General features: G+C 45.2%; 1 protein-coding gene across 4 annotated transcripts in view; it reads left to right on the top strand.

Moving 5' to 3' along the window:
- Positions 1 to 19,582, top strand: part of Mip (Myoinhibiting peptide precursor) — a 733,569-nt gene extending 713,987 nt beyond the window's left edge. For all 4 annotated transcript variants that reach the window (XM_075886332.1, XM_037420273.2, XM_075886333.1 and 1 more), the window contains one exon: positions 19,197 to 19,582. The gene's annotated coding sequence lies outside the window, so the exon portion shown is untranslated. The remainder of the gene's footprint in view (positions 1 to 19,196) is intronic.
- Positions 19,583 to 20,873: the final 1,291 nt, after the last annotated feature.

Raw genomic sequence — 20,873 nt, 5'->3', positions numbered from 1 at the left:
TCCGAAACGGTGACGTATGCTTGCTTGTTTGTTAAGTGCGGTGATCCCCAGGATGCGCATACGTCCTATGATGGCTTGCTGGCTGGTGCCAACCCTCAAAGTTTTCTTCGCTTAAGCAAGTAGTATCCAGGTAAAAGCCGACCATCTTCAACAAGGCCTTGTATAAAAGGGCCTAAAAATGCAAATGGACGGTTTAACAGACCAGAAGTTCGGCTGCCAGGACTGCTCTGAAGTTTACAAGCCAGTTGCATGGTTTCTTAAATAGGCGACAAAGATGCCGCCCCTCGAAGAATTCCGAAACCGAGATGTATGCTTCCCTGTTTGTTGAGTGTGGTGACCGCCAGGATGCGCATACTTCCTACGATGGCTTGGTGGCTGGCGCCGACCCTCAAGGTTTTCTTCGCTTAGGTAAGTAGCATACACGTGAAAGTGGACACTATTTCAACAAGGCCTTGTCCAAAGGGGCCTGAAATAATGCAAATTGACGGTTGAACAGACCAGAAGTTTGGCTGCCGGGACCGCTCTGAAGTGTACAAGCCAGTTGCATGGTTTCCTAAATGGGCGAAAAAGACGCCGCCCTTCGAAGAATTTTGAAATGGGGACGTATGCTTGCCTGTTTCTTGAGTGTGGTGACCACCAGGATGCGCATACGTCCCATGATGACTAGAGATAACAGATAAATACAAATATCTGGGCGTATGGATAAGCAATGGGACCGAGTACCTAAGGGAACATGAAATATACATGACGACTAAAGCTAACAGGAATGCAGCACTGATGAAAAATAGGGCACTGCGGAATTACAATAGGTATGATGTTGTGAGAGGAATATGGAGAGGGGTCATGGTTCCTGGGCTGACGTTCGGCAATGCGGTCTTGTGCATGAGACCAGAAGTTCAAGCAAGATTAGAAATTAAGCAACGTGGAATAGGTAGGCTTGCTTTAGGAGCTCACGGGAATACACCAAATCAGGGAGTACAAGGTGATATGGGATGGACATTATTTGAGGGCAGGGAAGCTAGCAGCAAGATAAAATTTGAGAAGCGATTAAGAGAAATGGGAGAGGAGCGGTGGGCTGGGAAGGTTTTCAGCTACTTGTATATGAAGAATGTCGATACAAAATGGAGAAAGCGAACCAGGAAATTGACTGGTAAATACTTAAAAAACAGCAGGTGGCCAAACCAAAAAGAACTATCTGTTAAGAAGAAAGTGAAGGAAATGGAGACTGACATGTGGAGAATTGGCATGATTAAAAAGTCTGTACTAGAGATGTATCGAACTTTTAAGCAGGAAATTGCCAAGAAAAGAATCTATGATAATACTCGGGGTAGTTCTCTACTGTTTGAGGCCAGGACGGGAGTATTGCGAACTAAGACATATCGGGCTAAATACGAAGGGGTAGACACAGTATGCAGTTCGTGTTGAGAGGAAGAAAAAACTGCCGAACACTTGATAATGTTCTGTAAAGGGCTTCACCCTATAGTTCAGGGTGATCGCGCAGAGTTTTTCAAAGAACCGGTCTTTAGGGACAAGGAGGGCTAAATAGAATTTAAGCGGGTAGACTTAACTAGAAGGAGGTTATCTGACTGGTGGCTTAGGTCAAGGCACGAGTGAAAATTAAACCTTTCACTGCAAACTACGAATCCTCAATGCCACTATTTAATGAAAAAAATATAAATCTAATGGTTGGTTCACTTAGTATTACGGCTAAGTGGCATTAGGTGCCACCCGATCTAAAGGGTACAGCCATATCCATCCATCCATCCATCCATCTTGCTGGCTGGTGCCAACCCTCGAAGTTTTCTTCGCTTAAACAAGAAGTATCTCGGTAAAAGTGGACACTCTTTCAACAAGGTCTTGTCTAAAGAGGCCTGAAATTATGCATATTGACTGTTTAGCACATAAAAAGTTTGGCTGCCAGGACCACTCAGAAGTGTACAAGCTAGTTGCGTGGTTTTTTAAATAGGCGACAAAGATGTCGCCCCTCAAATAATTTCGGAACGGTCACTTGAAAGTAAACATTCGACAGACGTCTGTCTGGTTGGGTATGAAACAGGGAGATGATTTAGACTCCTACCAAAAGTTTTGAAGAAACCCGACGTTTCGGGACCGACTTGGTTCGTTCCTCAGGGGTGACTGTGGAGGCTACGTAGCAGCTTCTTCTTCAAAGCACTCGCGGGCTGGCTCATGACCCCTCTCTCTCGCTCTCTCGTTTTGCCGTGGAGCGCAGTTCGTGTGAATACACTGGGGGAAGGGTTCCGAGAGAGCGGTTGATATTATGGGCTGTCCTCTGTATGTGCCACGACTCGAGTAACAACCTTCTTCTCCAGTTCGGCTCGCTTTCAAGGATGGCCGTCGCTTCAAAATTTATTTTGTGATTCAACGTCTCATCGTGTTCGGCGACTGCGCTGCGCTCTTTGTAGAACTTCCGCACATCGTTGGCGTGTTGATTCAGTCGTTCCGGTAGGTTTTTCGTCTCGCCGGTATACGACGAGGGGCACTCGGCCCACGGAATTTTGTAAACGACCCCGGGGTGCCTGCCCATTGTTGGCCCGTCTTTTGGGTGGGGGAGGAGGCAGCCCAGCGTACACGAAGGCACGTGCGCGATTCAAACCCCTTTCTTCCTGAAGATCCGCGTTAACATCTCGCTGGTTCCCTGAACGTATGGAACTGGTACGCGTTTGTTTTTGTGGAGGGGGGCTGCCAATTAAGGTTGATTGGTAATTTCGTATCCTGTGTTGCTCTGTGCGGCGGGTGGTGGCTCCAATAAAGTTCTTTGGGTATCCGTTTTTTCTGAGGTCAGCAATTACGCGGGCCTCCATTTCTTTCGCTAGGTGTCATTAGAGCATAAGTTTCTAGCTCTCTCGAGTAGCGTGGTGACAACGGAGGCCTTGTGGCATGCGGTTGGGAAGAATCAAATCGAAGGTAGTGGCCAGTGTGCGTTGGTTTCCTATGAACAGAGAATTCCAGGCCGTCACGCTTTCTTGCCACCTGGACGTCGAGAAAGGGCAGGCAGTGGTCGCTTTCACACTCGGTCGTGAATTGTATGCCTGGGTGCACAGAATTTAGCTGTTGTCTGAAGGCTTGAGTTCGTGACACCAACTCTTGTCCGTGATTCCAGCCACTTTGTGCAGCTAGGGTCAAATGTGAGCATCGGCGATGATGAGAGCATGGTCTCATTTGACGTCATTTCATTGTTCACCAACGTGCCAGTTCCCTTAGCTGTCTCCGCTGACCATGCTGCACTTGAGGAGGACGCAAGCCTGAGTGAAAGGACTCCTCTGGCGGTTGACGAGCTCTGTCGTCTACTGGAATTCTGCTTCTCCAGTACGTATTTCTCCTACAAAGGAACTATTTTCAGGCAGAACAGTGGAAGCGCGATGGGAACTTCAATCCCCGTCACGATGGCAAACCCGACCATGAAGTACATAGAAGAGAAAGCACTCAGCTCCTTCTCGCTGCGACCGAAGCTTTATCTGCGTTATATGGACGATTGCTTTTGTGTCATTAAAACGGCTGAAGTTGAAAACTTCAGACAACACCTAAATTCTGTGCACCCAGCCTTACAATTCACGACCGAGTGTGGAAGCGACCACTGCCTGCCCTTTCTCGACATCCAGGTGGCAAGAAAACGTGACGGCCTGGAGTTCTCCATTCATAGGAAGCTAACGCACACTGGCCGCTGCCTTCAATTTGAGTCTTCCCACCCCGCCTGCCACAAGGCCTCGGTTGTCACCATGCTACTCGAGAGAGCTAGGAACGTATGCTCTAATGACACTTAGCGAAAGAAAGAGGAGGCCCACGTATTTGCTGACCTCAGAAAAAAACGGATACCCAAAAAACTTCACTAGACCCACCACCCGCCGCGCAGAGCAACAGAGGATACGAAAACACCAACCAACCTCGATTGGCAGCTCCCCGAAATGCGTACCGGTTCCATACGTTCAGGAAACCAGCGAGATGTTAGAGCGGATCTTCAGGAAGGAAGGGGTACGCATTGCGCACGTGCTTTCGTGTACGCTGGGCTGCCTCCTCCCCCACCCGAAAGACCGGCCAAGAATGGACAGGCACCCCGGGGTCGTTTACAAACTTCCGTGTGCCAAGTGCCCCTCGTCGTATATCAGCGAGACGAAAAACCTACCAGAACGACTGAAGCAACACGCCAACGATGTGCGGAAGTTCTACAAAAAGTGCAGTGCAGTCGCCGAACATGCTGAGACGTTAGATCACAAAACAAATTTTGAAGCGACGGCCATCTTTGAAAGCGAGCCGTACTGGCGAAGGTGTTTACTCGAGTCGTGGCACATACAGAGGACAGCCTATAATATTAACTGCTCCCTCGGAACCATTCCCCCAGTGTATTCACACGGACTGCGCTCCACGGCGAAACGACAGAGAAAAAGAGGGGGGGGGGTCATGAGCAACCCCACGAGTGCTTTGAAGACGACGCTGCTACGTAGCCTCTGCAATCACCCCTGAGGAAGGAACCAAGCCGGTTCCGAGATGTCGCGTTTGAAAATTTTTGGTTGGAGTCTAAATCATTTCCCGGAACGCTGACGTATGCTTGCCTGTTTGTTGAGTGCGGTGACTGCCAGTATGCGCACGCGTCCGATGATGGCTTGCCATCTCGCTGGTTCCCTCGATGATGGCTTGCCATCTCGCTGGTTTCCTCGATGATGGCTTGCCATCTCGCTGGTTCCCTCGAGCTTTCCTTCGCTTCACCAAGTAGTATCCAGGCTAAAACGGCCAGACTTTCTACAAGGCCTTGTCTAAAGAGGCCTGAAATGATGCAAATTGACTGTTTAGCAGACGAGAAGTTTGGCTACCAGGACCACTCTTAAGTGTACAAGCTAATTGCATGGTTTCTGAAATAGGCGACGAAAATGCCACTCTCGACGAATTCTGGAACGGTGACGTATGCTTGGTAATTTGTTGAGTGATGTGACTGCCAGGATGAGCATACATTCGATGATGGCTTGCTGGCTGGTGTCAACTCTCGAAATTTTCTTCGCTTCATCAAGTAGTACCCAGGCAGGAACAGGCACTCGTTTAAAAATGAATTGTCCAAAGGTTCTCGAAATGATGCAAATTGGCGGTTTAGCAGACCAGACGTTCGGCTGCCAGTACCACTCTGAAGTGTACAAGCCAGTTGGGTGGTTTCTTCAATAAGTGACAACGTTGTGTTGCGGACCTGGCTATACCCGGTCTCTTGAGGTAGCGTGGTAAAGCTTCGAGTTGAGGAAACGAACGCTCACAAGATGGGGATACGTAATAACCAGCAGGTTTATGGCACTATATGCACTTATTTACAGCATAGAAAGGTTAGGAGTCACACAAACCGCGAGCGTGGTGGTTCAATCGTTACATGGTTCAGAGCAACGTCCATCACTCTGCAGCGACGTTCAAACACTGTCCAGCTCCTCCTCTTTGGTTGAAACGCCAATTACAGACGCAAGACACCGCCCAGGGGCAAAAATCAGTAAGACATGGTCCGCTGAATAGTCATTGCACCTCTTGACGTAATGCTCTGAGAAGAGGGGAAATAGGGTTCCTTCCCGAAACAATTTGGTGGTTGGGTTGCTTCTTCCGCCTTTCCCAGGAAGAGTAACCAAGGAGTAGATACTTGAATCGTGGAGACACGGCCTGTGCAGTCAGGCTGCTTCGCCGTCTCACTAAACAAGCTGGCCTGGAGGAAGTGCTTGTAGGGACATTGGCTCACAGACTGTCTTCTACTTCTTTTGTCGCTCCCCGCCGCACGACGCTGGTTCCAAGAGAACTGGGGTTCCAGGAGTGGGAACGCCGCCCGTCTACGTTTCTCAGCGACAGCCTGGTGCCTACTTACGATGGTCTTAACAGCTTCCCCCTCGCCAGATGAGTCACGGAGGGCAGCAGTCACCGCTGCTGCTCGCAGGGACGACGAAAGGGTCCGTAGTTGAATGCCAGGAACTCGCCTTCGCTTGTCGCATGGTCTGGGTAATTGGCGAAATCTTCGACAGCGTTACTGAAACACGACCACATGCACAAGCAAGCACTTGGCCCCCCTTCGAACAAACCAAGCCAAAAGAGATATGGCAAACCAATTTTAATTACTGGCTTTAACAAAAGCTCACACTCAGAACTCTATGGACTCGTTTGCGCTGAGAAACCAGATGTGCTACTTTACCCTATTCACATTATAAGATTCACGAAAAACAACTAAAATACCAATTTTAATACATCAAGAATACCCCAGAATGGCTTAGAAAGAGCGGCTGAGCGCGCCAGCGTTTCCGTTCAAATTGCCCTTTCTTTACCTTGTGTCAAAATGATATTTTTGAAGAATCAAGCTGCACCTCATAAGGCGACTATTCCTCGATGTCACGGTTTGCAGCCAAGTAAGGAGACATTAGTCTGTCTCTACTATAAACTTAGTACCTCTGAGATAACACTGCAACTGATGAATGGCCTACACAAAATGCAAGGGCACTTTTGCTGAAGCGCAGTACATTATCTCACGAAAGCCCAAATTCTGGCTCAAGTAGAGCGCATCTTTTCTCGTTACCACTGTTGCCTTGACATGATACGACGCCAAGGCCTCAATTTTCTTTTCATTGCTGACCACTTTCATTGTTTCTGTCCCGCGTAGAGCATCGGTCAAGCACGCGGATGCTGAACAAACTCAGATCGAGCGAGTGCTACAATCGTTCTAACATCCGTCTTTGTTCACGGCCACCCGTAATCGTTTACTACTTAAGAAATTAGGCTCACCAGCTTCCCAAAACCTTAACCTAACCTGTGACCTATAGTCCATGGTCTACCTAAACGTTTAGGGAAAGCTTTATATTCAGTTCATATGATCAATTGATTGATCATTCTTCAAAGACAAACAATAAAACAGAATGAACAAACACTGCCTTTCAGAAAGTTCGTTCGGGTATAGTAGCCTGCCTATGCTAACGACTCTGAGTGGTTTTGAAACGTTAAACCCTACACATCAATCAGTCATTACAAAATTAAAAGGACTGAAATCTGCATCTACAAAGTAACACTACGTAGCCACACTGAACACGCATGTGCAACAATCACTCAAACTGACCGCCCCCTTTTCTCCACTAGATTCGCTTGAAACGAACACAATGGGGTCGCAGTCCCGGTAAATTTAGAGCACGCCAGAGGCTGCAAAATGCATAAACTCTAAGCAGTGCGCTGCCGTAACGCCTCATTTTGCACTTTGGCCGGCTTTCCTCAGGGATGTGACAGGGACGGCAGAAACAGGAGAGAAGCCTGGGTAATAGCGCTTTTGTGTTCGCCCCCACGCGGTATTTAGCCATTGTGGCTTTTTGACTTTGATCCTTGGAACAAGGTCGCCTTCCTGAAGTTGTCGAACTGAATTGCGCCTTTCCTTGGGGTGACGCACCTCCTTTTTCCCCTCCAAACCTGGCTCGCCGCTTGTGCCTGCCTGAACGCCACCATTGACGTTTCCTTAAACGGAATAACAGCCTATCCTTTGGTCTTTCTCGAGACAGAGTGGGACCTGCTCTAGGTTTACGCGGTGCCGAACGCTTGCGCTTCTTTCTTTTTCTGCGATGCTTGCGAACCACCTCGACGGTATTGCTGCACTGCTGCAGCGTGGCGTTCTTGCTCTCTTCAGCAACTGCGCTAACCATGCCTAAATTTGACGATGTTGAAAGTTCCTCTTGAGGCACGAAGAAGGTTTTCAGCTGCTTACTGGGCTCATTAGGGCTGCTGGAACCTTCTTCTTCCACGCAAGGAGCGTCTTTCGACATCATCTGTGCCTCCAGACCAGTGAAGGCCTCGTTTTCTATATATTTTATTTTGATGTATTCTAGAATACGCGGGCCATGCTCTGGCGCGATCTGTTCCTCTCGCGCTTTATGACGCGCCTCAATTTCTGGCACTTTGCGACGCGCCTCACTTTCAGACTCCGGTCTGAGTCTTTCTTTCTTTTTGCTAACAGAAGTTCCGAATCTCTTGATTAGCTCTTTTTTAACATTTTCGTAGTTGTTCGCGTCCTGTTCACTGAGTCGCGTAACAACATCCACTGCCTCGCAAGGCAGAACCATGAGTAGCTTCTGAGACCAGGTGTCTCGCTCACACGTCAGTTCCCTACGATTTCGTTCAAAGAGTCTAAGATACAGTCCCATATCCCATGATAGCTCATATGGCTGCATGTACCTAGACATCTCAAACTCTGGTCACTGTCGAGAAGAAGTGCCGTTCCCTAGGGTTCCAACCTCTTCCTCAACTCGTTATCTTGTTTGAAAAACTATCTTGGGGTCTAGTTTTTCATCTTCTCCCTTCCCTTCCGTCTGAGCTGCTCTTGAGTTTCTTTCAATGAGGAGGTCCCATTCTTCGCTTAGTTCCTCATCATCAGCCCCCGAATCATTAATCGCTTTTATGATTATGGGTTTCCGTGCCAAAGCCTTTGTATCGGTCCCCAATTCCTCACACAACAGCAACAAGTCTGACTTCTGCAGCTTCCGTAAGTTAATGACCGTACTGAGTGCTCGCTACTTCCAAAAAACTCCCCGAAACGGCGAAACTGAATTTTTCTGCAAATTTAACTACCAGTTTTAAAATGTACCCTCTTTCAGAACCTGCTTTACTTACAGGAAAAGCAAAGCACTCACCCATACGTGATCCATGTCCCGAGCCAGCTGCTTCTCGTGGGCCGACTGTTGTTGTCACTTGTAGCTTCGTATCCCACCGCTGCCACGCAGTAGCCGATTCAAATCCCACCGCTGTCACCAGTTGTTGCTCACCGGGCTCTACCCGGTCTCTAGTGGTAGCGTGGTGTAGCTTCGGGTTGAGGAAACGAACGCTCACAAGATAGGGATACGAAATAACAAACAGGTTTATGGCACTATTCACGCTTATTTACAGCATAGAAAGGTTAGGAGTCACACAAACCACGAGCGTGGTGGTTGAACCCTTACATGGTTCAGAGTGATGTCCATCACTTAGCAGCGTCGTTGTGAACCCTGTCAGGCTCCTCCTCCTTGGTTGGAACGCCAATTACAGACACAAGACACCACCCAGAGGGCGTAATTCAGTAACGCATGGTCCGCCGAATAGTCATTGCACCTCTTGATGCAATGCTCTGAGGAGAGGGGAAACGTGGTTCCTTCCCGAAACAATTTGGCAGTTGGGTTGTTTTTTCCGTCTTTCTCGGGAAAGGCAGCCAAGAAGTAGATACTTGAATCGTGGAGACACGGCCTGTGCGGTCGATCTGCTTCGCCGTCTCGCCAAACAAGCCGGCCCGGAGGAAGTGCTTGTAGGGACATTGGCTCACAGACTGTCTTCTACTCCTTTTGTCGCTCCCCCCCCCCCCCCCCCGCGGGACGCTGGTTCCAAGAGAACTGAAATTCCAGTCGTGGGAGCGCTGCCCAGCTACGTTTCTTAGTGACAGCCTGGCGCCTACTGACGACGGTCATAACAGATGCCACCTCTCAATAAATTGCAGAACAGTGACGTATGCTTGCTTGTTCGTTGAGTGCGGCGACTGCCAGGTTGCGCATGCGTCCGATGATGGCTTGCTGGCTGGTGTTAATCCTCGAAGCTTTCTTCGGTTCACCAAGTAGTATCCAGGCAGAAGCGAGCACTCGTTCAACAAGGGCTTCTCCAAAGGGGCCTGAAATAATGCAAATCAACGGTTTAGCATATCAGACGTTCTGCTGCCAGGACCACCATGAAGTGTAAAGCCAGTTACGTGGTTTCTTAAGTAGGCGACAAAGATGCCGTCTCTCAGTGAATTCCGGAACGATGGCGTATGCTTGCTTGTTTGTTGAGCGCTGTGACTGCTAGAATGCGCATGCTTCCGATGATGCGTTGCTGACTGGTGGCAACCCTCAAACTTTTTTTCGCTTCACCAGGTGATATCCAGGCAGAAATGAGCCTACGCTCAATATGGGCTTGTCCAAAGCGACCTGAAATGACGCAAATTGGCGGCTTAGCACACCAGAAGTTAAGCTGCCCGGTGCGCTTTCAGAATCATGTAAGAAAGCACAAGCTTTCTTACATGATTCTTAAAGAGAAAAGAGAAAACTGAGCCCGTAACTGTCTGCATCAAAATGCGACACCTCAACAGTAGCTCACGGGAATGGGGGTAAGGAGGAATTAAAAAGATAGGATTAAAGCGTGAATGGATAGGGAGAGGAAAAAGAAAGCGGGGCGCAAGGACAGCGAACGACAGAAAATGACAGAAGTAAAGAGGAGATAGCAGAGATGTACATAGTTGCAGGAGTCCGAGGATAGGGCACCACTAGGCGAGAGCTCTTGTCGGCGTCAGGAGATGGCGTAGGGGCAGCCCAGTCGGCCTAAGCTGCGCTGTCGTCGGAGATTGCGGGGGCACAACCAGTCGGCATGAAATCCAGCAAGCGAGTGCCAGCACAAGCTACTAAATGGCAGCTATCATTCAACTGTTTCTGTGTTCAAATTGTTAAGCGTATAAGTAAGGCTGCTTGTTTTCGAGTAAATTTCAAAAAATACGAAAAACAGTTCTGGGTATTAATTTTCAGAATTCGGACTTGTAAGATAAGCTCCAATTTTATAAAAACATTTTCAACGTTCAAAGGAAATTGTCAAAGCTGACAGTCATCAATACAAAGTAGTGGACCTCCATCGCTGGCAACGACCGCGTAAAGTTTGCTTCCACCTATTACACAAGCTTTACCATTGTAATGCCAACAACTATAAGTTCTTTGCGTTCAAGTATTTGTGTTTGTATGTATAAGTGTTTCCGCTTCCAAACCTTCCAGACATCTAATATGAACTTCGCGTGTTCACGTGTTTTAGTGCTCGGGTACCATCTGAGATTTCGGAGTATTGGAAATAATTGGAAATATAATAATAATAATAATAATAATAATAATAATAATAATAATAATAATAATAATAATAATAATAATAATAATAATAATAATAACAGTATTATTATTATTATTATTATTATTATTATTATTATTATTATTATTATTATTATTATTATTATTATTATTATTATTATTATTATTATTATTATTATTATTATTATTATTATTATTATTATTATTATTATTATTATTATTATTATTATTATTATTACAATCAGCGGCGATTCAGCGACCAGACACTGACGACTCAGATTTTACAGGCTCGTGCTTCGCGTGCTACGGGACTTTCCTACCGCTGGGTCACGCTATTCATTCCTGTCTGAAACCATCAGCGATTTCGACACGTCACAGTCAAGCATACCGCAGCACGAGTATCCTCTGGAAACATTGGCAGACGAAACTTCTACTTAAACGGTTCGCAGTGCACGGCACTCTGCAGTCAGCGGCGATTCAGCGACTAGACACTGACGATTCATATTTTACAGGTACTGTGTTTGCCTTGTAAGTCTAACAAACGTTTGTTAGCCGCTGACTGCACAATGTAGTGTTTGAAGTCGCTATGAAAAGTTGTATTGCGTGCAACAAGTCACTCCCAGATGACAGTCGTTTTTTGAAGTGTGTGGAATGTGAGAACCTTTATCATTTGGGACAGCATTGTTCCGGTGTGGCGCAAAATACTTTCGCGGCAAAGAGTAAAAATAAACGTGATTCATGGGTATGCAGAACTTGTCGTACAGCTAAACAACGTGGGGGTGGGGCGTGCTCGCAGGCAGTGGGTATGACTACAACGGAACATTCTTCAGAACCTGGGATGGCATCGGAGTTGGCTGCTATTAAAGATAGTTTTGGCTTCTTTGTTGGCCCTACACGGCAAAGTTGACTCACTGCTTCTCCTAAAAGCCGAATTTACGAAAGTAACTATGTCAGTGAAGGATCTGGGAGAAACAGTTTCTTTCAAGTCAAAGCAATACGATTTGGTCTTGCAGCAGCTGTCAGCTAGCAAAGAAAGGGAAGCTGCACATGAGGCCCAAGTTGCTGACCTTAAAGGTGTACTGAAAACGCAAGCAGACATGATTCAGCTACTTCAACAGGATCTACATGAAAGTGAGCAATATATCTGAAAGGCCAACATGGAAATTCAAGGACTACCAGTCGTACATAACAAAAATCTGAAAGCAGTCTTGTCGGACATAGCCAGAACACTTGAGCTGTCAGACTTTGTTAGCTCTCATATCGAGGCCGTTCATTGCTTGCCAAGCAAACACAAGTCGAACCCAACGGTACTTGTGCGCTTTTCGTCGGTGGCTGCAAGAGGAAAATGGTTTGATGCTAAGGGGAAACTAAAACGTTTGCACCAGAACGGTCAGTGTTCGAAGCTGTTTTTCAATGATAACATGACAAGGCTCAACCGTAATCTGTTCTGACGAGCGAGAACGGCAGCACGAAAAAAAGCTAAAAACTTTCATGGGTGAAGGGAGGCAAGATTTTTGTGAAGAAAGACAAAGATGCGCCTCTGATTCGAGTGAACACTTTGTTGGACATCATTAAAATCTCATAAACTCCATAGCAATGAACGTTTATACCACAACAAATTTCCCTGAGTTTAAAGATATTTTTGGCATAAACTGAGAACATGACTTAACAGTGATTAGCGTAAATATTAGAAGCCTTCGAAAGTACTGGGATGAATTTAAAACGGTAGCGGAATCGCTCAAGGATTGTGCGGACGTGTTTGTTTCAGTCGAATGAAATGTATCAGCGGATGTCACATATGTGTTTCTCTTAAATGGTTACAAGGCCTATTTTATGTCAAGGGCAAACCAACGAGGTCGTGGCATAGCGGTATTCATTAGCACGAAATATTCTACCACATAAGTGAACATTACCTTTAGCCAAGCTGAATGCCTTCCAGTGAAAATCACGCTAGCAAACACGGACTTACATCTGCTAGCCATTTATCGTCCTCTTAAAAATAATGTCTCACGATTCTTGAGCGAGCTAGATGAAGTCCTAGACGGCCAAGCAACGGTGGATCAAATTTGCGTGGTAGGTGATCTAAACATCAATACATTGAACTATACCACAGTCAATGTATCTGATTACCTTTCAGTTTTAGCCAAATATGGCTTACAGTCGACCATAAAATTCCCAACACGCGAAGAATGCATACAGACCAGACTTGTGTCTTTCTGTATAGACTACAATGCAATGCGAGCACCAAATTATTCATCAAAGTCTTGCGTGATTAAGCAAAGATTAGATGGCCATTATTTCATGGCCTGTCGTCTATGTGGACAATTGCCGTTGCCGAGCGATGAAAATACAGAAGGAAAAAATAATACAGAAGGAAAGAATTGTTTTCCGAGAAACCAGAGCTAGTGGTTAATAAGTTCAACCACTTCTTCACGCGTTTTTCCAAGAATACGCATGCACATAAACGCACGTGCACGCTTAAACAGTCTGTTCCTGCATCTGCTTATTTGCCCACCCTCTCGAAGGAAGATCTCAGCAGAATAATTTTCAGTTTTCATCCAAATAAGCAAACAAGAATTGATGGGGTAGCTGTGGCCACGCTTTGATGGAACTTCGAGGCATTATCTGGTATACTTCTCTTCGCGTTAACTGGTTTTTTCACCAGTGCATCGATTTCCGAGATATTAAAAACGGCAATAGTTAAGCCATTGTTTAAAGCAGGCAAAAAAGATGATATAGAAAATTACAGACCAATTCCTATCTCCCTTATACTCTCCCAGATACTAGAAAAATTTTTGCTTCAGGGTATCATGTCCTTCTTACAGAAGTTCTCGCTACTAACACCCCGGCAATTCGGTTTCATTGCTAATCGCAGTACTATAACATTATTAGAAGAGTTTAGTGATGAAATATATTCGGCGTTAGACAAGAACCTGTTCTGTTGTGCTCTAATTTTAGACTTGGCAAAAGCGTTTGAAACAGTGAACCATACCTTTTTATTAGAAAAGCTATTTCGTTTGGGCTTTAGGGGGCCTTTTTATGATGTGCTCTATAATTACTTACAAGATAGGTCACAGGTCGTTATGGGATGTAGGGAGGTAATTAGCAATAGAAAATATATTACTGCTGGTAAGCCATAAGGATCGCTGTTGTTACCATTGCTATTTAATTTATTTATGAATGACTTCCCCTTAAGAATTCGTAAAGCCAATGTGTACCAGTATGCACATGATACGGTGCTATTAACACGTCACATACGTTACGAAGGGGTGATTAATACTCTTCAGAGTGAAATTCATAATGCTATGTTAAAGTTTGAAGAAAACTCCGTAAATGTAAAAGAAAAAAAATCTTATCTGCTTTCGAAGCCCTTTAAAAACACATAAAATGAATATACCAATTTTTCTTCACACCAAACATTGCAATCCATGCAAACGTTCTGCAGTGGAAAATGTCGAAACATTCAGATACCTAGGCGTAATTTTCCATAGAGGTATGTCTTGGCAACACCATATGGATGGCATTTATTTGTTTCAAACTGAGAAGTGTGGCATGTCTGCTTTTCAATATAAAAAGCTTGGTGCCTCTACCAGTGGAAAAAAAATGATAGTTCATTCGTTAGCATAGAGTGCAGTGATATATGGAGTAAGAGTTTTTGCATTTTGCTCAGAACGCTGGAACAGACGCATTGATAGTTTATGTCGAAGTATTTTAATTGATTGATTGATTTGTGGGGTTTAACGTCCCAAAACCACCATATGATTATGAGAGACGCCGTAGTGGAGGGCTCCGGAAATTTTGACCACCTGGGGTTCTTTAACGTGCACCCAAATCTGAGCACACGGGCCTCGACATTTCCGCCTCCATCGGAAATGCAGCCGCCGCAGCCGGGAATCGAACCCGCGACCTGCGGGTCAGCAGCCGAGTACCTTAGCCACTAGACCACCGCGGCGGGGCGAAGTATTTTAAAAAGGGTAGCTTTCTGTAGTTAGATAGATGCCAGTACTATTTTTCGAGATTCGGGCTTTCTTGTATTCCAGTATTTGTTTATTTGGACAGTTGTTCTAAGATACAATTTGTGTGATGACTTTAAAGTGCCTAATGTAACGCATCGACCCCTGAGAGGAAAAAAGCGTTTTTTAGTACCCTGGTTCTCTACCAGATATGGAGAAGCATGTCGAAGTGTATATATTGCAAAAATTTTCAGTGCACTACCTGACGAATTTTTTTCAGCGAGTTCAAAAAGGCAGTTAAAGAAATTATTCGCTGAGCTGTAAAATCACATGGTCTATTTGTATGCCACGTATGCTCTGTGTCCCTCCTTTCTTCCTCTTTTTAACTTACTGCCTGTAAAAAAGTAAAGGTGTCAATCGTTTGTCTGTTCGTTAGTAAGAAAACAACAATAGTTTTGTTACCTTGTATCCACATCGCTGTAACCGTCTCTGCCGGGCCTAGTCGCACAAGTCCTGGCGACTTAGACAGGCCCGTTTCGTTGTATTTCTTATGGATGTGTATATAAAGTATTAACATTATTATTGTTATCTTTATTATATTATTATTATTGATATTATTATTATTATTATTATTATTATTATTATTATTATTATTATTATTATTATTATTATTATTATTATTATTATTATTATTATTATTATTATTATTATTATTATTATTATTATTATTATTATTATTATTATTATTATTATTATTATTATTATTATTATTATGAGGTAGTGGGTCATGCAAAGCTCGGCAACCACATCGTCAGTGCTACGCACGAGAAGCTCGGCTCGGACGTGTTCGCTGCTTTTGCTGGCTAGGCCTACGATGCTACCTGGTCTCAAATAACAGTTCCGGTTGTCCCAGTTCATCATTATGTTTGGTGGAGGTGCTGGGTCTCCTCACAATCCTGTAGTTTCGAAGTCGGACTCGACCTGCCACCATGACCCATGCTTTCTATGCATGTCGCCTCCGACCACACCAATTTGGATCTTATGCTTCCCTACGTAACGTGCGCTGACAACACGGCACCTCAAGCGACGACAGGGTTTTCTCCATTCTTCTTACTCTATGGTCGAGAGCCATTCTCTCCAATCAACACTATTCTCCCCTACGAACCCGACTCAACCGAAGGCACACAAGTTTCCTAAGCCGCTCGGTATCCGGAAGAATGCCGGCAAACAGCTCGCACCCTTACAACACAAGCACAAGTGCTACAGTAATTTCGTCGCGACGATGGACGGTCCCACTATCAGTTCACGCCCAACTCTCTTGTTTTGCTGTGGGTGCCTCCCACTGCTGCTCCTGGTACCTCTACAAAGTTCGTCAGCAGGTACCATAGACCTTATCGCATCATAAAGCAAACTTCCACTGTCAACTACCTCATCGAACCCCTCACGGCCACTGCGGACCTGCGTCGCCGAAGCCGCGAAACCGTACACGAGGATCGTCTCAAACCGTATCACGAACCACTTGTCCTCATGACACCATAGAAGACCTACTTGGCTTCGTCTTCAGCGACGGGAAAATATGTAATGAAGAGGCAGTGGTTCATACAAAGTTCGGCAACCACATCGTCAGTGCTAAGCCCGAGAAGCTCAGCTCGGACGTTGTCGCTGCTTTTGCTGGCTAGGCCTGAGATCCTAGCTGGTCTCAAATAACAATTCTGATTGTCGCAGTTCAATATTATAATAATAATAATATTATTATTAACATTATTATTATCATTTTCATAATTTTATTATTAGTAGTAGTAGTAGTAGTATTCATAGTCCCTGTATTTTTTATCAAGCAGATGAGGGAGACTTCGACGAAAGGCATAAATGCAGCCTGACTATAGAGCCTGCTAACACACACTTACGAGAGCTCGCAGAAGAACACATCGGCGGCCTTGTTAGCAAGAAAATCAGCAGAAGCAGAGAAAAATTCAAAAGTTGGAACAACAGGATTATCAGCAACAGTGCAAAGCATTTTCATTGAAAATAAAATGATTAAGAAGACATTGTAACGACCTATATTGCAAAACACCGAACTTCAGAAAATTGCAATTTAAGAAAAATAGGCTCTGATAAATGCCAACTGTACTCTTAAAACATGATTCCAAAATGCACCCCTCCCAATTTCAACAAAACTTGACACTGAAAGCACAGAACCCTATATATAATTTAACCGACGCCCAAGGTGCGAATGTATTACTCGCGAAATGAAAAGTTCTGCTGTATGTTAAGAAACACTCAGGATTCAGCATTATGATATTCATCACTGAGCAAAAAAAGAAAGTTAAAACAAAAAATAAACAATTTCAATAATGAGAGATCTGTACCTTCAAATGTAGGAGAAAATTATTTTACACTAATGCTTCAAACCGGTAATTTACTATGAATTCTCTGACGCGACGTAGTTTCACTTGCGTGTTCAATGTTCTAACCATCCTTCAAGTGTCAATTTTTTTTCTCGAAGTATAGGAGCTTATTTTTTGTCACATTCACATATACAGGCATGATATTTTTCACCATGGCCGCATATAGTCGAAAATGCACCAGGCCTACCTAATATAGAAACATGAATGATGAAGAATTTTAAGACTTTCTCTGATGCTGTTTCTATCTACGGAATGCACTTGACTGGTCGTGTTGTGTGAGCAGTCTTGTCAAAAATGTCTAAAACAGCCTCGAAGTTTATGAAGTATTGTGATGGCGCCTGTGTCGAGTGCCTGTAACCACAGCTTCTGAACATTAGCTAGAGAAAACTCGGGTGTGGCGATAGTTCAGCTACCCTAGGACTGATGGGTATAACACAGATTTACGTAATCTCCGTGCTTTCTGCTACGAATGCATTTGTTACTGTTGTGTTTTCGCGTTTATTTTGTATAAAATAATGAGTCGTCATGATATTTGAGACCAGATCTGATTTGGTGAATACAAAAGATTCAGGGTTGAAGTGTGTCTGCTCAGCGTTTTCTGAACTTCGTGTTTCGACAAAGCGACTGTAGGCCACACAGAGGCGAAAGATTGGAGCTTGGACAAAGCTGTGTAGTACTCATAATTCCTATGCTAGCTGAATCGCCATGCGTTCAATGCAGCTCAGACACTAGCACCAGATATCGCTCAAGCATATCTATAGGAAACAATATAGTGACAGAAGTTCGTAGTTGATGAAGCTTGATAACGTAGCAATGAAGAAAGAAGCTCACATAGAAGTATCATTAGTTAAAAAAAGTCACAGCTGTGCCCAAAGGCAAAGCTATGAACGCGATAGCAATGAATTGGAAGGTCACGCGCAGAATAAAAGCAGATCAAAACTTGCTCCACGTTTCCGACGCACGAACGACGCTCGAAACATACTAACAGGTACAGATGCGCGCGAATAAGCACTCAGTTAGTACTTCGCTGTATCTGAAAAACACGCCCTTCTCGCAAACGGAGACTGCGATGATTGCAGTGACCATTGTGCGCCCGCTAAGAACAGAATCATTAAAGGCAAAGCCCAATGCCAGCAAAGACGTACGATCCTCTCCTCCTGTCCACCGGAGATAAGGACTTGCGAGGGAGCATCGCTTCCCTCCTCTAAGCGAACAAAGTATGCATGGCAGACTAGAGCGCGCTCTGCTGCGCGATGTGTCGACGCGCGCTCATTGCGCCATCTTGCTAATAATACTGAAACCACGACGACTTTCCCAAGATGCCCGTCAGCCGCGGTAAGTCGTAGGTATAAATAGCTTGCCATATGAACGGTGAAGGGCGTGTTCTGCGATGGCTCAGTTGTTAACGTATTGCACTTACGATCGAGAAGACCCAAGTTCAATCCCGCGTGCCAGAGTCATTTTCTGGGGTTTTCTTTCTTGCATTTTCATTTATGTAGATACATATGCATATACGGTGAGTGAGGGCGACGTCGATGCCAACGCTGGCGGGCAAAATTCAGCCAAGAGTGTCCTTATGATTTCTATCACAACAAAAATAACGAAGTAGTAACAAGTGAAAGAGCGTACCAGATGATCAAGTACGAGCCGGCGAAACGACTAGGCTATCAACACGTTCCTGCAGTTTCGCTTCCCGTAACAAAGCTCTCGCGGAGACACACCTTACTTCAGAACCAGAACAAAAAAAAACTTTATTATTGAAAACCAGACAATTATTCATGTTCAAAAAGTAATTTGCCTCAATTCAATAAATAATTTGTGGCACGAAAGTTTTTGCCACTGAGATTTTTCACGCATCGCTATTTTATTGAGCACGGCAAAAGCTCTTCCTGTGCTGACTAGCGCATTTTTATAACGGGGAGACACTTGTGAATATGAAAAATCGCATATGAGTTATTAGCGCTCAGTGATGTGCGTTGGTCTCATCGCAGGTTTACCGCCGTGTGCCGGCGACGACCGGAAACCCTTTGGTCGCATCCGCTGGACCCTGGAGAGATGCAAGACTTGTGTACATAGGAAGGCAACTCGGGCCGCCAAGCACACGTGTCTAAAATTGATTTCTGTTTGCGGCAAATCCACAGATTCATTATGACATTTGTGCGCGTACTTTTATTCGATATTAAATTCGAACCGCCTTTTGCTTCGTCATTCCAGTCACAGTCACTAAAGTGAAGTGTTTTCATGTGAACAATGCGTCAGAAAATGACGTTGCGGCACTCCGTGATTCTCATGCTGACGGCTCTCCCTTGAGCCAATCCCGCACTTCTTTACCGCCGGTAGTGCGGCTTCACTAATAAAGGCAATCCCTTCCAAACAAGCTGGTGGACTCTGTTTCTCTATTTGTCATGTATGTGCACTTAAAGCAATGTGATCTCGTGCTCAGTGACACGCTGACTTGCAGCGTCCACTAGGCATGAGAGGAAAATAATTAAGAAACGTAAGACGCACAAGTAGTGCTACTGGCCAGAAATTTCTTTTTTTCATGCCTGACCTCTCCATATAAATCGCAAACACAACAGGAAACACATGGCCGATAACACACGCGCAAAGGAGTCACCTAAAAATAGCGTTCAAAGAAGTGATAAGCGCACAGAAAAAGCTTGTCAGCGTTTTAGCAAGAAACTTAACTCTTTATTCTTAACACACATTACGCACACTAAAGACAGGACATACGGTGGGGACGACGTACCTCGGTGTTTCTGTCCTTTGTGCGCGCTACAGGTGTCACAACCTTATTTATCCCATCTTGGTGAAAAGGGGCTGCGAGAAAGTAAGGGATTCTACTCGCGGTAGGCCTCCTGCATCACCTCAACCCTCCTCAGGGCAGCCATTTCAAAGTTGGTTGGGGTTTCAAGGCTGTGGGTGGCTGCACATTGCAGCCACCCATAGCTCCTTACTATTTAGTTGTTCACGAAGGCTCGGGGGAGGGAAGTGATTTCGACACTCCCATATATTATGAGTAGCAGTGGTGGCGTAGTGTTTAGAGCCCCAGCCTCGCATGCAAGAGGTCCGTGGTTCAAATCTCGGTGCCACGCAGTTCCGATTTTCGAAAAATTCGCGTGGTGATGGAACTACATTAGGAGGCCTGGGGTACGGTCTCACAGGTGACCACCGCCAGTAATGCACTCCCTCACCAAAGAAAGATTGGCCACCCTGGTGCAGCATCTTGTCCCTACTTCCCATATGCATCCATCAATAACTCGTGGCCCTCGATCTCAAGTGGCTGCGAAGCAACTGACTACGGTGGTGGTCAGATCAGAAACTCAGCAGAGGGTGCTAAGAATTTCTGGGTCCGCACAGGCCTCCATTGGAACCTGAACTTGGCAGCGTTCAACGTTAGAACCTTAAAGTCTAGCTGTACTATTTGAGGAGCTAAAGGGTCTTAAATGGGATGCAATAGGGCTCAGTGAGGTTAGGAGGACCGATGAGGCCTATACAGTGTTACAGAATCGGCAAGTCCTGTGCTATCGTAGATTGGCTGAGAGAAGAGGAGGGAGACTCGGATTCCTTAGCCACAGAAACCCAGCTGGACACATAGAGTAATACTGTAGTATTATTGAAAGTGTGACCGGCATCGTAGTTAAACTCAATAATAATTACTTAGTAAA

This window comes from Rhipicephalus microplus, chromosome 2 (genome assembly GCF_043290135.1).
Source record: "Rhipicephalus microplus isolate Deutch F79 chromosome 2, USDA_Rmic, whole genome shotgun sequence".
Classification (NCBI taxonomy): Eukaryota; Metazoa; Arthropoda; class Arachnida; order Ixodida; family Ixodidae; genus Rhipicephalus; species Rhipicephalus microplus.
The sequence above is the reverse complement of the archived record's forward strand: the minus strand, read 5'-3'. Positions and strand labels throughout refer to the sequence as shown.